Below are 15,756 nucleotides of genomic sequence, written 5' to 3'. Positions count from 1 at the left end.
CATTAATGAGACTATCCACGCTGGGCGGTAAGAGTTGGGGTGAGAGAAAAGGAAAGATAGAAGGAGTAGGCAGTGTCACTGGAAATACATTGATGGATTAACAATGAAAAGCTCAACCAGAAGGAACCTGCCTACACATTTTTACGAAAGAAGGTTAATCTAAAATGACACCAGTCCCGAAAAGGTTAGCTGTCACATTTAACAGCAGGGGCATACAGTGGTCACTGGCTACCTAAGGGAAGAAGTTGGTAAATGACTTTCTCCAGTTCACATACTTTCTGGAGTGAGCAGCTCTGCATTGACTTTGGCTGGCCTGCATTAGGAAGGCTTGCCATTCCGTGCAAGGTTTTGTTAACCTAGCTCAGCAGCAGGTCCTGATTGGTCATGGGAGAATCTGGGCTAAATGGTATACATTTCCGATGATGTAAAAGTAAATTAGAGAACAGGGCAAGTTATTACACCAGAGAATGTGGGGCAATGGGGAATAATAAAAATCAGGCTACTCTAATTTCCTTTGAACAACTAAATATATACAGGTCATTATTTCCTGTAATCCACAGGCCTCCCAATGCAAGTCCCGGCCTTGTGTTAAAGCCTCTGAGACAAAAACAACAAAATGCAGTGTGGAGAGAAATGAAAAAGGCTGGAATGCTATTTAAAGAATGGATTAAGTACAGTTTACAGATGCTGGATTTCTTCCCATTTTGGAATGTTAAATTAGACAACCAAGGAGGAAAACTCACCTGGTTTGAAAAATTCAGATGTTTTCCAAACAGTAATTTCATTCATGTTCCCTGCAGTGTTTGTTCCGCTACATCGCGGAGGTGGCTGAGCCACAGTTTAACCACATTTTCTTTGCCAAGGCTGGATCATAAAGGGAATCACAGATTCTTCTTGAATGGGGTTTAGGCTGCACTTAACATTATTTCTCTGGAGACTGATCTTAGTCCTTAATTTCAAGTCTATGCCAAACTCAGTCTATTTTTACCACACATACAGCATGCCACTTTTATAAGAATGAGAAAGCCTCTTGTCCAATAGGTATGTAGGTCTGTACACGCCTCTCAACATATGAGGACTTCTAGGCAGTAAGAAAAGGTTGCATATATGCCTATGACATCCTCTGTGTTGGCAAGAGAATGACTAAGAATGACTCAGTAAGATGAAGATTTTACCTGTGTTTTAGGCTGCATAAACCTCTTACATTCAAATGGCCAGATGCCCTTATTAAGCATTCTGATTCTTGGACATCTAATCAAGCTTGCTGAGGGGTGGAACTCAAGGTCCAGTTTAAATAAGAGCCCCAGAGATTCTTATACATAGTAAAGTTTGAAAACCATTGCTAGCCATTCTTCACCTTTTCACAAAACTTCTCCAAAGGATTGCTAAGGATCTTCTTTATTTTTATTTTGTGTCTGGGAAGCTGTAGAATGATTAATAAATTCATCATGGCTGTACCAGGCTTTTGCTCTATACACTGTAATATTGTGGAGAGTTGGATTTTCTTCCTATGATACTAAATGCTTGTACTACTATGTCAGCTTACGGTAAAGTCATGTTGCATTTTCACATGTTCTTACTGTTTCACCCATAGAACGATGCATAATTGGCAATGCTTTCTTCGCATGGGGAGCCTTGGCTCTCTGATAGCTAGACCAGGACAGGGAAACTGAGGAATGGAAGAGAGCCCTCTCCTTTGGAGACTAGACTAGAGACACTAAATTCTTACCTGGTCCCAGCACATCAATCTGGAAAGGCTAGAAAATATCTGGTGATGGCAAGGATTAAAATAAGACCCTAGGAATCTGGGAATGTGGATCCAGCAGGTAAGGCTGAAGAGATGGGAGCTGTATGACAAAGATCAAAAGGGTAGTCTGTGTAGAAAAATGACAAGACACTGCCATCTCATGTATGTCTGAACATGAATTTCTTTACTATCAAGCATTATCCCATTTTATTTGGGATATTCCTGGCTTAGGCTTCTTGTCTCATTGAAATCATTAATTTCTCCTCTTTCTCTCTCAGAGGTATTCCAGTTTAGATTAAAAATGATATGCACATATACAGGAACATCTAGTCCTCTCATATCTTTGCTGATCTTAAAAATGTGCCACATATCCACATTCTACTATTAAAAGATTTTCAATTCTCCTTAAGCGCCTGTCATTTCTTGGCCTTAGAGTAAGTATTACTAAGGTGATTTGAGATTGTGAAGGCAGTAACATTGAGTGAGATAAATAATACTAATAGTCCCACCAGTACTAGGTGTGGAGTGCAGGAAGGGTGGCATCAAAGAGAATGGTACAGAAAGGGAAGACTGGAAATGAGAAAGGCAAGTCATATCAACTTTACAAGTTTGCTTGAGGCCATCCCTGGTACTACCCCAAATCCTGTTACTTCTAATTGTTATTTTTCTTAAAAAAGAGTTATGTTTGTAATTTAGAGCACCTAAACTAAAATGTTTAGGAATTATCTTTTATCCAACCATTGGATGTATTTATTTTCTAACTTTGCTTAATTATTAAGTAATTTGACAAATCTATTTCAAAATTATACTTTTATTCTGATTTAGCAAATATTAACATATCTAGCAACTTTTTTTTTCAGGTTTTCTCCCTATCATCGTCTCTGGTAACAGTCTAAATATTATTAATGATCTTTTAGGGGAAAAAAAACAACGATTCCAGATGTTGGTGTTCTAGAATCACAGAAAATTGGACATCTCTATTTAAAGACAGAAATGGCCACAGATTTTATTAGGTTTAAAAGGTAAAGAAAAAAGTCAAGCAAAACCGGGGGCTGGTATTTAGTATTTAAACATTTTGAGGAAAAAATGTCACTTTCATAGAACTAAGTTCCGTCGTCATTGCCAGAGAGTGTCCCTGAGAAAATAAACATATGCGCTCCCTCCAAAAAGAAAAAAAAAGTGAGAACAGGATTTTTTTTTTTCACGTAATTTGCTGTTTGTTTCTAAAAAAAAATCCACCCCCACATAGGTCACTTGGAATTCATTTTGTCTACATCCTGGATTGCACGTAGGGAGGCAAAAAGAAAAAAATAAAAATAAAAAAGAAAGGGAAAAAATGCCTGGGATCTGAAAAGAGGAATGTGGTAGGGCATGGGAATTGCAATGTCGTGGTCGTCACCAGAGCATATTTTGGCTTGTCTTAAAACAAGCAAGCACCGTTGGACCTCTGGAATATAGCAAATTAGTCCTGCTATCAGGCTACCTACCAGAGGCTGGACGCCTGAGAAATAGTGTGTGGGTTTGTAGTTGCAGCCCGAGGCGTTGGCAGGCCCTTCTGTCAGCCCCTGCCCGCTTTCTCACTTCCAGTCGTGCTCAGTGACCTCTGCCCCTATCCGGTGTACCGTTACAGTTCATTTCAATAATTAAACAGTTCGAAGATGGCAAGACTTTTTGTGTTGTCAAGAGAAAATCAGGGCAGTGGCTTTTTCTTGATACTGAAATCAGGAGTGTTTGGGTTTAATTATATTAGCTAGTGCCTGTTCATTAATTTTCCCAATCATTGGGAGACATGTTTGCTGGAAAGATTGGCAATGGGTTAGAGCAGTTATTAAGGCAGGGCATTTCAAAGGAAAGGTATCCGAACTCTGACAAAATCAGATGTCTGAAATTTCAATCAAGGGTCCTGGGTTTCAGTGGCAGCTTACTCCATGAAATAAGGCAGCTAGCTACTCTCCCATCTGGAGTCCCAAGTTGTTCAGGCAACCTAGCTAAGGCATTGGACGTCAGCTCCAAATATGCTGATTTTCCAATGCCATAAAAATAAACCACTCCTTCTGAACTCCAAGTAATTGGTTGTTGTGCCACTTTTGAAAAGTCTCTTACATCCTCAGTCACTACGGCTCAGTGACGCCTTACCACCTCCCCACTTCAAGAGAAGAAAAAAAAAGTCAATATAATGTACTTAGTGAAACCAGCAAATTTACCATTTTTGCTACTTTAGCAAAATGTTAATACTTCAACTTTTGTTAGGGATGCCTTGGAAATTCTGCTTATTTTTCCCTCTTTGGAGAGTTTAATGTGTACCTTAATGCCCCCTTTCATTATCGGCCTGGCCTTCTTCCTAGCTCTTCCCTGCTGACTCTGGACCTATCCTGGTTATTTTGTGGTTGTGGCTGGCTCTTGGTCATTCAGACATGTTTGTGGCTTATAATGTATCAAATTAGATGCTACAGTCTCCTAGGTCTCCTCCCTATTCCCTGACAAAATTTGTCTTGCTCACAAATCTCCACTGGCCTCCCTGTACTCCTTAATCGACTATCTGCTTTGTGAATCTGAGAAATACCCAATGCCTGTCTCTACTCACAATGAAAATGGCCAAATCATAATAATTCAAAGGTGTCCTAATAGCCTTTTTTAATCTGTAAGGGTACAGTTCGCCAATGAATGTCCTTAATGTTTAAGCGCTCAACCAGTCATGTTGTTTACGGTGAGGCTCTAGTGAATGAAGCGATCGCTATCATAATCCTATGATACCAATCATAGGTAAATCCTATTTACCAAGTGAAGTAATTGGTGGAATAATAGCAAATTAGTCCTGCTATCAGGCTACCTATCAGAAGCTGGACACCTGGGGTGAAGAGCTATATTTCTTTCTTGACTAGCCAAAACTTCAAACAGAGATGACTATTAAAATCTGGTGATAGGTTAGCGATGACTCCTGTGGCTTCTTGAGTCAGGAAAATGGGTTTTGGAGCTAGTAAATTAGGCTTACATTCTAATCCTGTTTATTTCTATCTGCAGAATTTTGGGCAAGTTACTTACAGTCTATCACCATTTCCTCCTCTGTAAAATGAACCTGATAACAGTACCTACCTCAGAGCATTGCTGGAAGGATTACGTAAATAAATATACCTATGGAACAACATCTTATCTCAAAGTAATAAATGTCAGTTCTTGCTATTATAGCACCACAAGCTGATTTCTATGATAGTATTTAAGACCCTGATTTATAAATTTTATTTGCCTGCTTTTGTTTCTTTGTAAGCTCTTTGAGAATAAACACTTGAGCACCCTTCATCTCTGTGTCGTTAGTGTATCACTGCAGTGCTTTGTACAAAACTACTCAATGAACATTTGTTAAATGAATGAATAAATACATGATGAATGGATGGGTGGAGGGATAGCTGGATATATGGATGGATATATGCATACATAGCACTGTGGTTGATCATAAGCAGTCATTTTCAGATCATGAAGGTATCCCTAGTGATGTCTCTCTTTTTATCAATTCCTTCAGATTGTGTTGCCTTTCCAAGCTTGGACAAGCTCCTTGCCTTGTTTTCCTCCTATTTTCTATCAATCTTTACCCTCTTTAATCCTTCTAAATGACTGCTTATCTGATTTGATCTGTAAGTGAAAGGGGCTTTATGTACTACAACTTTTGGATAGCTTGCCTATTTTATCAGACTTTTTTCCCCTCACTACTTCATTCCAAGGAAGTGACTAATGTGGGAATTTCAGTAAAGCTGTTAGGAAAAGTATTTTCTGTAAAAGACTGTGGACTTCCTTTAAATCATACCCCCATGAACATCTGCCTTCTTTACCTGGGGCTAAAGCTGACCCTGAACAGTACTTGTTCCCATACATAAACAGTTAAATAAACTCATTTTGGGTGAAAAGATAGGGAGTAAATGTTGCAAGACTAAGATGCCACAGCAAACCCCTTATAGCACATACTAAGTTACAGTTTAGTGATAGGTTGAATGCATGCAGTTCAGCCTGCCTCCCCCACCCCTGAGGAAGTGAAGCCAGAGTGTCAACATGAAATATTCACATCTCACATTTTCCAGGTGTACACAAGCCAAATCTCGCAACGATGTTGGCGACTTCTCAGAGTTGCAAAATAATGGAGAAATTTTCAAGTGAATGATTCTCTGGCTATCTTAAGAATATCTTTTATTCCTACTTGTTTGATATTTCAACAGTAGTGCAGGGTCAAAGTAGAACTCAGGCAAGTGTCACATATCTTGCTGAGGTAACAGGTATATAATGAAGAATTTCTAAAGCTAGAAAATACAATAGATAAAGAAGAATTTAAAAAACTCTAAAGTTTGATATTTACACTGAAGGGGCATTTATATTAATTATATTAATTATATTAATAAAGTTGGGAATATGTCTTAAGCAGTTTTCCAAATGCCTGGTTAATAGCTGTTAGTTACTGAAAGTGTATATAGAGCACAGTTGAAAGAGTCCTTAAACCGCAGAGGAAGAAAATGTGGGAGGAACAAGGATGCCACTGGGATCACCTTTCTTTATAAGCAAACCCTATTCATTGTGGGTGCTCTGAAAAAAGCTTGTAAAAGATGTGAAGGAGAAGGAGACCTCAAGGTTACACGTGATGAAAGAGAAAGGGCAATAGCGTAAGGGAAAATTAGCATAGGAGAAAAGAAAAGAACAACGACAAGGGAGAGAGAAAACTCCAAGAATTTAATTCTACAGATGCAGGGGACAGAAAGAATGATCAGTGGAGAGTATAACTTGCAGAAAGATGGAACAGTGTGAGAAATAAGGAACAGAGGGAGAATGTGTTTGTTATTCACGACTATATATTCTCAGCAGAGCTCGGCCCTGTTTTATCATATCAAGAATCCTTGAGTACAGGTATTTTTGGTCCCCATTTCATAAAAGAAGAATCTGGGGCTCACAGAGGGAAAGCCACATGCCTCAGGTCAGTGTTAAGTAAAAACAGGTCCAGGATTCCAATGCCATTTTCTGTCCCCATCTACATTTTCTTCTATGCCTTTGGCACTTTTTCTCTGCCCCGTCTGTCTCTCAGTATGGGCAATTGATTTGGCTCTATCATGTTCCTTCATTTCCTAGGAAAGAATGGAGACTCCAGAGAGAGTAGTATGGTCTAGTGAAAAGCTTTCATAAGAGGGATGGATCCCTTAGTTTCAGCACAAGCTTTGTCACTAACTAGCTATGTGCTTTTTAAATGCTGGTGTAAGTTCCTTACCTCCTCATCTGTGAAATGAGGGGCTAGGGACTCAATGTTGTCTTAAGGTAGCTTTTGGCTCCAATATTATATGGTTCAATTGAATTAAATGAATGGGAACATAAGTAGTGGGGGCTGGGTTCTAGAGATGGTATACTCCCAGCAAGTAAGAGTTGTTAAGGTCATTAGGAGAAATGCTTTAAATTTACATTGCATCAAGTCAATGAAAAAAGAAATTACATGGGGATACTGCACAAATGTGAAAATCAGAAGACAGATATTTCAAAACTTTTTGGAGAGCATCTGAAGGGAATACAGGAGGGAAGTCAGTAGGAGAAAGGTTGAATCAAAGATTTCCCCCCTTTGGGGAAACAACTGCACAGCTGATGTCCCTTGCCTTGTAACAGAGTTGTGTACTGATTTCAGAATATGGAACCACTTGTAGTACTTTTTCTCTCTAGTGATTCCAATGAGTATATTATAGTCCTAGATAGGGAGTTTTGTATTCTCTCTTTATTTTATAACTTGCTGCCAATTAGCTCTGGGTGCTAATGTAAACTTCACTATTCATTTAACCTCTTTGAAACTTTTTCTTCATTTGTAAAATGTGGTTGGTTACCTATAACTTGAAAGGCGGTTGTTCAAAAGAAATAAGCTTATCTCTTTGAATATACATTTAAAATTATATAGTATATACATATTATTTATATTATTGTGAATACAGAGCCAAATCTTCAATTATCTATATTTTTGTCATATAGCAATAGCACAAATAATTTATAAAATCTCAAATTTATTCATGATGAATTTTAATTTTAATATATTTTACCTTTAGTAATTAGAGATATAACAAGGCCATAATATCATAAGGAAAATGTACATTTTAAAATTAATCTAGCCTCTTTGTTTCTAGATCTTATTTTCATTTGTATGTTTGCCGAAAATATATAGCACACTTCCTTGAGCTGTGGTTCCTAAAGCATGATTCCCAACAAGCAGCATCAGGTTCACCTGGGAACTTCATAGAAATGTAAGTTCTAGAGTCCCTCCTTAGAGCTATAGATTCAGAAATTCTGAAGTTGAAGTCCAGCAATTGGCTATAATAAGCTCTTTAGGTGATTCTGACTCACACCAAGGTTGGTGGACCAATGCCTTAGATTAGTAAGAAGCACTATCATAGAGTAAGCACTGCCAAATCCACAAATATTCATTGAATGACTACCAAACATAAGATACTATGTTCACTGATTAGAAAAGTAAATACATAAAGCAGATCTCATGATGCTTGCTTCTGCTTTTCACTGTGTTTAAAAGAGAAATAGGGAAGGAGAAAGGACTATGTCAAGTTGTACAAACATTAACAAACATTAAGTTTAAATCCAGCACATCTGGGTGAGAAATGGCAAATGATTCAATTCGGGATACAAGAATTTCTCTGTTATGTACCATCTGGGACATATCCCATACCCCCACCTGGACATACCGAAAATTGATTTCTCCTAAAGAGAGAAAATGAGAGGGGAGTAGGGGAGGGAAAGGAGGTAGGTAGGGAGAGAGAGAGAGAGAGAGAGAGAGAGAGAGAGAGAGAGAGAGAGAATCGTGCCAAGATTTCTCTCTGAAGTGAAAGAGATATGTTCTGCTTAGCACCCTGAACAAAGATGAGTTTGAAGAGAGATGGTGGAAGAAAGGGAAAGGCCGCAAGAAGGAGATAGAAATATTGGTACTACCTGCAAAGTAGATTTAAAAATCTAATAACAACCCTCAGTCACTGCCCAGGGCAGTGGCATTTCTGTGGGGAAGAGGGGTCAATAACGGGAGAGGAGAAAGCTGTCACTCTCTTGGGCACATTCCCCAAACGTATGTTACAGGACAACTGTTTAGTTGGAGACTTCCAACTATTTTCAAGCCATAAAATAAGGAGGTCGCACCCTCACAATATCTATTTATTTATGTGTTTTTAATAACTCTCATAAATGTACAATAAGTAAAGCCCAGACAATACTATTTAGAGAATAAACACAAATAAATACCATTTTCATTAGTTCGTTTGCACAAATCACTGGTCTGCTTTGCTCACCCACTTTGAAAATCATTAGTTGAGACAAAGGTGTAAAGGCATTTGAGTTGCAGTGGGAGAGGAAAGACAGATTTGTGTATTATAACCTCAAGCATCATCGACTCAGATAGATAAGTAAAGATCATGGTTTTTGATGGTGAATGTAGATTTTCATCTACTGGATCCTCCACCAACTAATAAACACAAGACTCATTCTTCTCCTCTCCCACAAAGTCATCCTAACACTTTCTCATTAGGTTCCTTCCGAACCCAGCAAATCTTCTCTGAGTGGTAGAGTGGTCACCATGGCTTACACAGAGAGGAATATCCAAAGAGTAATTTAAACTTAATTTGGCTGCACATAATCTCCTTTTCCCATGACTCATAAACCCACAGTTCTCTAATTAAACAAAACACAACATTAGCAATGTGTTTGTGGGTGCTTTGGGCAGGTGGAAGGCTGAAGGGAAAAGAGTTCGAAGAGCCCAAGGCAGGTTTAAAGATACAGCTTTAAACAGCAATTCAATGAGCACAAATTCAGAGGATGCCAGAAATTGGAGGGAGAAATGACTCATAATCATTTGAAAAAAAATTGGGCCGGCCAGGCTTTTGGATTAAGCTTTGTTTCTGTTAAATGATGTTTGTGTGTGTGTGTGTGTGTGTGTGTGTGTGTTTAGCATAGGTCAGAAACATTGAGGAGGTGGTTTTGTTGGATGGAAAACAATGGGAGAAATGTTAACTTATTTTGATCTAGATAAAAAGAGCCAGGAACCCTAGAATGACCTCTTAGTTTCTTTAGGCTAGAAACCTGACCTGTCAGGGAGAGCGTTTAGCTCAATAATATTGTATTTAAAATCACGAAACACAAGTTAGCAAATCAAGAGCCTTTCCTAGGTATTTATTTTCAGACTGAAGCGACCTCTTTAAATAATAAATTGCTTCAATTAACTACCTGTTGTATATCTTCGTTTATGGCCAGGATCAAGACATTAAAATTCTTCAACCCATGCTCTCCCACACATACCTTGCACAGACTCACCTTACTTTGACACACATTGTCATATTGATTGTGACTCTGTGGCCAAGATCAGGATCACTAGGTCCTTGAATTTAACTACCTGTCTCCATTGCATGATTTCAAGGAGTATATGTGGAAAAGAGAATACACTAGATAAATATACCCTTATTAGTGATTTCTTAGGGAAACTAATGTGCTATGTAGCCCGCTAAGGGTAAAGAAAACTGGCCCACGTGTGGGCCCCTAGGATTCCTAGTGACTGTGTTAAATTAGAAGGAAGAAGACCTCAAATCCCACCAGGACTATGGGAGGGAAGAGTGAAACAAGGTGTGAGTCAATAGACAAGTCACCCAAAAGAGAACTTTCTAGATAGAAGTAACAGCTTTTAAAAATGTCTTAGCTCTCAGAAAGATGAAACCAAACCCTCCAGTTAACACTAGTGCAGGCAGTGAGGCTGCAATGAGAGTTTGGAGAAGAAAGGGCAAATGCAATGATTGTATTCCATTGTATAGTTTACAAGTGAATATAGTGTATTTTAAAAATTTGTCTGAAAATGACTTTAAAAAATCAGTGGTAATCCTCAAATACTAAATCTCTGTGTATCTGGTGACTAAAAGCTAAGTCTAATGGAAGATAAAATGTTGCCTTGTACAATTATATGGAAATGAGAATCAATTTTATCATTACTATTGGACCAAACATAGATATATATTCTTCCCCAAATTCATGATCAGAGAAGTATTTTGGGAGCCCTCCCAATTCCTAAGTTTTCACATTCCTGAGCCAGGATGTGAAAATTCATTTCATCTTACTTTTCAGCTCTGCTCTCATGGTGATGAATTCCTGGAACACATATTAAAAATCGTTCATATACCTTAAGATTTCCACGATTAATTTGCAATGTCTCACATTGGCATGGGGAAAAGCAGTGGTAGTATGTATTCTTTGTGTGTGTGTGTGTGTGTGTGTGTGTGTGTGTGTGTGTGATGGAGTCTCGCTCTTGTCGCCAGGCTGGAGTGCAATGGCGTGATGTCTGCTTACTGCAACCTCTGCCTCCTGGGTTCAAGCAATTCTCCTGCCTCAGCCTCCCAAGTAGATGGGACTACAGGTGCGCACCACCATGCACAGCTAATTTTTGTATTTTAGTAGAGACGGGGTTTCACCATATTGGCCAGGATGGACTCGATCCCTTGACCTCGTGATCCACCTGCCTCAGCCTCCCAAAGTGCTGGGATTACAGGCATGAGCCACCGTGCCCGGCCAGTAGTATGTATTCTTGTATTTGAGATTCAAGAATAATGGGAAAATATATATAGGAGTGAAAAGGAAAGAATATTTGGATATCTGTGGTATATACAGAAAGTATAATGAGGCAGGAATTGAAGGGGTGACCTGCCCCTCCACACGTGGTGTTTCTCATTAGGTGGAACGACACTTGGAAAAAGACATGGACACAGAGACAAATATAAGAAAAAAAAGTGGGGCAGGGACCAACGCTCAAGTGTACAGAGGACCCACAACTGGCACCGGTCTAATGATTCCTCAAGTAGTTTATTGATCATTATCTTTACCACTTAGAAATAACGAAGTGCATGGATAATAGATCCTCCCAGGAGAAGTTCAGCCAGTAAGGACATATGAATAAAAGATCTCTGTGAATGAATAAGTTTAAGGAAAAAGTGCTGGCTTGATATGCATACTGCAAACATCTCATAAACTTTTTAGCTGCATAGAGAGCCACATTGCCGCTGGCCGTCACTCAGTCCTGAGGCGGTTTTCTCCTTTCTCAGTAAACGAAATACAATCGGTCTTACACGAGAAGCTTCCACAATTGCCCAGGGACGGGCAGGAGACAGATGCTTTTCTCTATCTCAGCTGCCAAGAACCCTTCTTTCCTCTTATACTAGTCATTCTCAGCACAGATCCTTCACGCGTGTCAGGCTGGGGGACGATCAGGTATTTCCCTTCCCACGAGGCCATATTTCAGACTATCACATGGGGAGAAACCTTGGGCAATACCTAGCTTTCCTAGGCAGAGGTCCCTGGGACCTTTGGCAGTGTACGTGTCCCTGGGTACTTGAGTTTAAGAGAATGGTGATGACTTTTCACAGGCATGCTGCCTTCAGGCACTTGTTTAACAAAGCACACCCTGCACAGCCCAAAATCCGTTAAACCTTGAGTCACCACAGCACATGTCTCTTGCAAGGACAAGGTTGGGGTAGTGTCACAGATTAACAGCATCTCAAATACAGAACAAAATGGAGTCTCTTATGTCTACTTCTTTCTATATAGACACAGTAACAGTCTGATCTCTCTTTCTTTTCCCCGCAAGGAATACCATATGAAGAAATGGAAGATTCTCAAGGAGAGGGCAAGGCTTATATCTCAAGTTAACATGACAAGAACGTATCAGACATTTGATACAAATCAGACATTTGATATGTTCAGAAGTCTGATACATTCTAAAACAATTTTAAAATTTTAAAAAAAAAAAAAAAAAAAAAAACCCCTCCAAATCTATACATACTTAGAAGGCACTAAGCACGGGCTCAAACAAGAACAATCTTTTGGTTCTCTGATGGAGGGTAAATTCCAGAAGGAGCCACTGGAGCCTTATGAGTGCATTTTCCCAAAGGGTTATAAAAGGACACAGTGCTGGGGCAGTGCACATTCCTTCTGATGTTCTCCTTTACCTTTTCCCTGCTTCCTTTCTCATTTCTCTTGTTATTCCTAAATGCTTAACATTTAGGAGTTCTTCCTTTTAACAAGTTCTTTAGCCTTTGACTTTAGCCTCTGTTGCCACGGAGTTTTATGCTTTTGTTATAAGGCAGTGAGCTTGCTCCACACACAGTCCAAACTGAGCAAAAACCCCTTCAGAAGCCCCCCAAATGATGGCATTGTCTTTTTTAATGTATGCTTAACAAATGAAACAATCTACTTCATTCCTTATGTTAGAACAGCTGGAATGAAATGAATAGAGGGGGGTGAGCAGTTCTGCAAAATCTTTGATAATACAGAAATACAAGTGTTCCCCATCAGCAGTAGGATGACAATTTCTTTGGTATGAATGATGTAACCAAATGGTTGTATATTGCTGCCCCATTCTTTCTTGTCCCAAGGCACCCTTGGAAATGCAATGCTACATCTCAATGGGATTTTCCAGTACAAAGATTCTTTTCAAATAACATAATTGTGGATACACACCACTCCTACAGTGGTAAGTACACTGAAGATGTGCCAAAACATTAGGGCAAAAATTCAGTTCCCATGGCATACAAGCGGGAATCCAACCATTTGCAGCAATAAATAAATTTTTTGTAGACTACAAGATTATAAAGTATGCATTCTCTATAAGACTCAAATTGCCTGTTTGTTTGTTTTGGAGTAAAACAACCTGATAAATGAAAGAAGAAAGAAAAGTATACATGAATGCAGAATTTGCAGAATATTTTTGTTTCATAGCTGAAACTGATATATTTTATTGCTCTCAAATATGAAGCCAATAGATGATAAATGATCATATAAAGTGATAACAATTCTTTACTTAATATTGGTTGAACTCTTACTTCCTTGACTTTGTGAGTCTGTGTAAACAAAATGAACAGACAAGCAAATTAAAACAACAATGAAAATCTTCCATCTAAGGTTCAACCAAAATAGAGTTCAGGAGTAAAGAATAGCATAACAGAGGGAGGAAAAATGAGCATAAATAAATAATTGGGCATCACATTTCTGGAAGCCATGACATATGCACAGTAGTTGAATAAACTTGCCTTTAAAAATGTGAAGATGTATGTAGAACACATAATAGACATGATTTGGATGGCTTTATTGGATGAATTAGAACCAATGGGTAAACTATAGAAGGGTAGATCAGATACCAGCTCAAAATAAGAAAGAAAATCTTAACTATATTTACTGTATTAGACCATTCTCATACTGCTAATAAAAAGATACCCAAGACTGGGTAATTTATAAAGAAAAGAAGTTTAATTGACTCACAGTTCAGCATGGCTGGGGAGGTCTCAGGAAACTTAGAACCGTGGTGGAAGGGAAAGCACACACGTACTTCTTTACATGGTGGCAGCGAGGAGAAGTGCCAAGCAAAAGGGGCAAATGCCCCTTATAAAACCATCAGATCTCATGAGAACTCACTCATAATCATGAGAACAGCATGAAGGTAACTGCTCCCATGATTAAATTACCTCCCACTCAGTCCCTCTCATGACACATGGGGATTATGGGAACTACAATTCAAGATGAGATTTGCGGGCCAGGATACAGTCAAATTATGTCATTTACCCAACAGTAATAGCAAACACTAGAACCGGAAACTTTTGAGATGAGATTGCAGTGAATAAGACCCAGGGACTCCTTGCCATATTTCCAGAATTTCCCAGGCTATGGTAGTGAAGCAATGACAGGTACAGTGTGTACTTGAGGAAGTTTATTCCTTTAGGAGCGCCTTGAAGAACAAAATATAAGACTCTTGTGCTTGGGAGTAGGAGGTAAGGAAGGGTCTGGACTGTGAGTCACTGCTCAAAACTATAGGCTTCACTAGACACTCATTTCAATCTGGCATTCATCATCTCTCTCTTTTTTTTTTTGCTGAAGTCACTCTGATTTTCCTAGGAAAACCAATTCTTCTGTACTCATAACTCATTTAGTTGAGGTTCACATCACCCAAATCTTGTGACTTGCATCTACAAAAAAAAAAAAAAAAAACCCATGGACACAGTGATTGGTTGAACAATAAGTGTGTGACCCACAATCAGCCAATTGGAGCCAAAGAAACCCAATGAGAAGGCATCTCCATGCTAGTGTTGGTGAGTGGTCTCAACAAAAGCCTAGAGCTTCTGGAGGTCATCTTGTCATCAAAAAAGAAGAGCCTATGTGAAAATAAAGTTAACCCAGAATAAAGCACAACTGAGAAAGGGGGGCCAAGTAAAAAGGAGTATGCTTTTATGTGTGCTTGCAACCAGTCATACATAAAACTAACCTAAACTTTTCACTCTTTGGGCCTCCCTTGCCTCAATCATTGTTTCCTTATGTCTGTTTGAGTTGATTTTCTGTCACATGCAACCAAAATGTTCTGATTAACATATGGATGTCAAGTGAGAACCATGGTGTGAAGTTCCTGGACAGTCAGCAGTTCCCCAGAGCCAGGAGAAAGGCAATGGAAAACTTGACTGCCCCATGATTTTTTTAGATGCTAGCACTGAGTACTACACACCATTGACCTTAACCACATTCTCTCTTCATATCATTGATTGAATCTCAATTTTTTTTCTCTCAACCTCTGCTAAATAATCTCATTTCCTCATAGCCTTTTCAAACCAATCCCATCTTATTTCAGGCATTCTAGACTTCAGACCACCATAATTTTTACATGCCCAAATACACAGTTATAATTTGGTGCAATGGGAAAAAAATGATAATTAAATTGATTTAAACACTCAACTGTTATTGTTGTACTGGGTTCTACCCTTCTTCATTCCTTTATTCTTGTATTGTGTTGTATATTGTTATTTATTGAGTTATGTATTGTCTTTGTGTTTCACTTGAATGCTCTAGAGAGGGAATAAATTTATAAATGCTTAGAATGATGTAGTTTTTATACAATTATTTTATTTCTATTGTGAAATTGTATTTGTAATTTTAAATGTTTTCTTAAAATACTTTAGTCAGTTTCCTGGCACACATTGTTTTATTTGCAA

General features: G+C 38.7%; 1 long non-coding RNA gene across 1 annotated transcript in view; it reads left to right on the top strand.

Annotated features, from left to right (window-relative positions):
• Positions 1-13,256, top strand: part of LOC108544310 (uncharacterized) — a 97,810-nt gene extending 84,554 nt beyond the window's left edge. The window contains exons 2-4 of the long non-coding RNA XR_001889799.1: positions 7,879-8,101; positions 11,050-11,147; positions 13,159-13,256. This is a non-coding gene — a long non-coding RNA (uncharacterized LOC108544310). The remainder of the gene's footprint in view (positions 1-7,878; positions 8,102-11,049; positions 11,148-13,158) is intronic.
• Positions 13,257-15,756: the final 2,500 nt, after the last annotated feature.

Source organism: Rhinopithecus bieti, unplaced genomic scaffold (genome assembly GCF_001698545.2).
Source record: "Rhinopithecus bieti isolate Rb0 unplaced genomic scaffold, ASM169854v2 scaffold_26061, whole genome shotgun sequence".
Lineage (NCBI taxonomy): Eukaryota > Metazoa > Chordata > Mammalia > Primates > Cercopithecidae > Rhinopithecus > Rhinopithecus bieti.
This window is presented reverse-complemented; position numbering and strand designations above follow the sequence as displayed.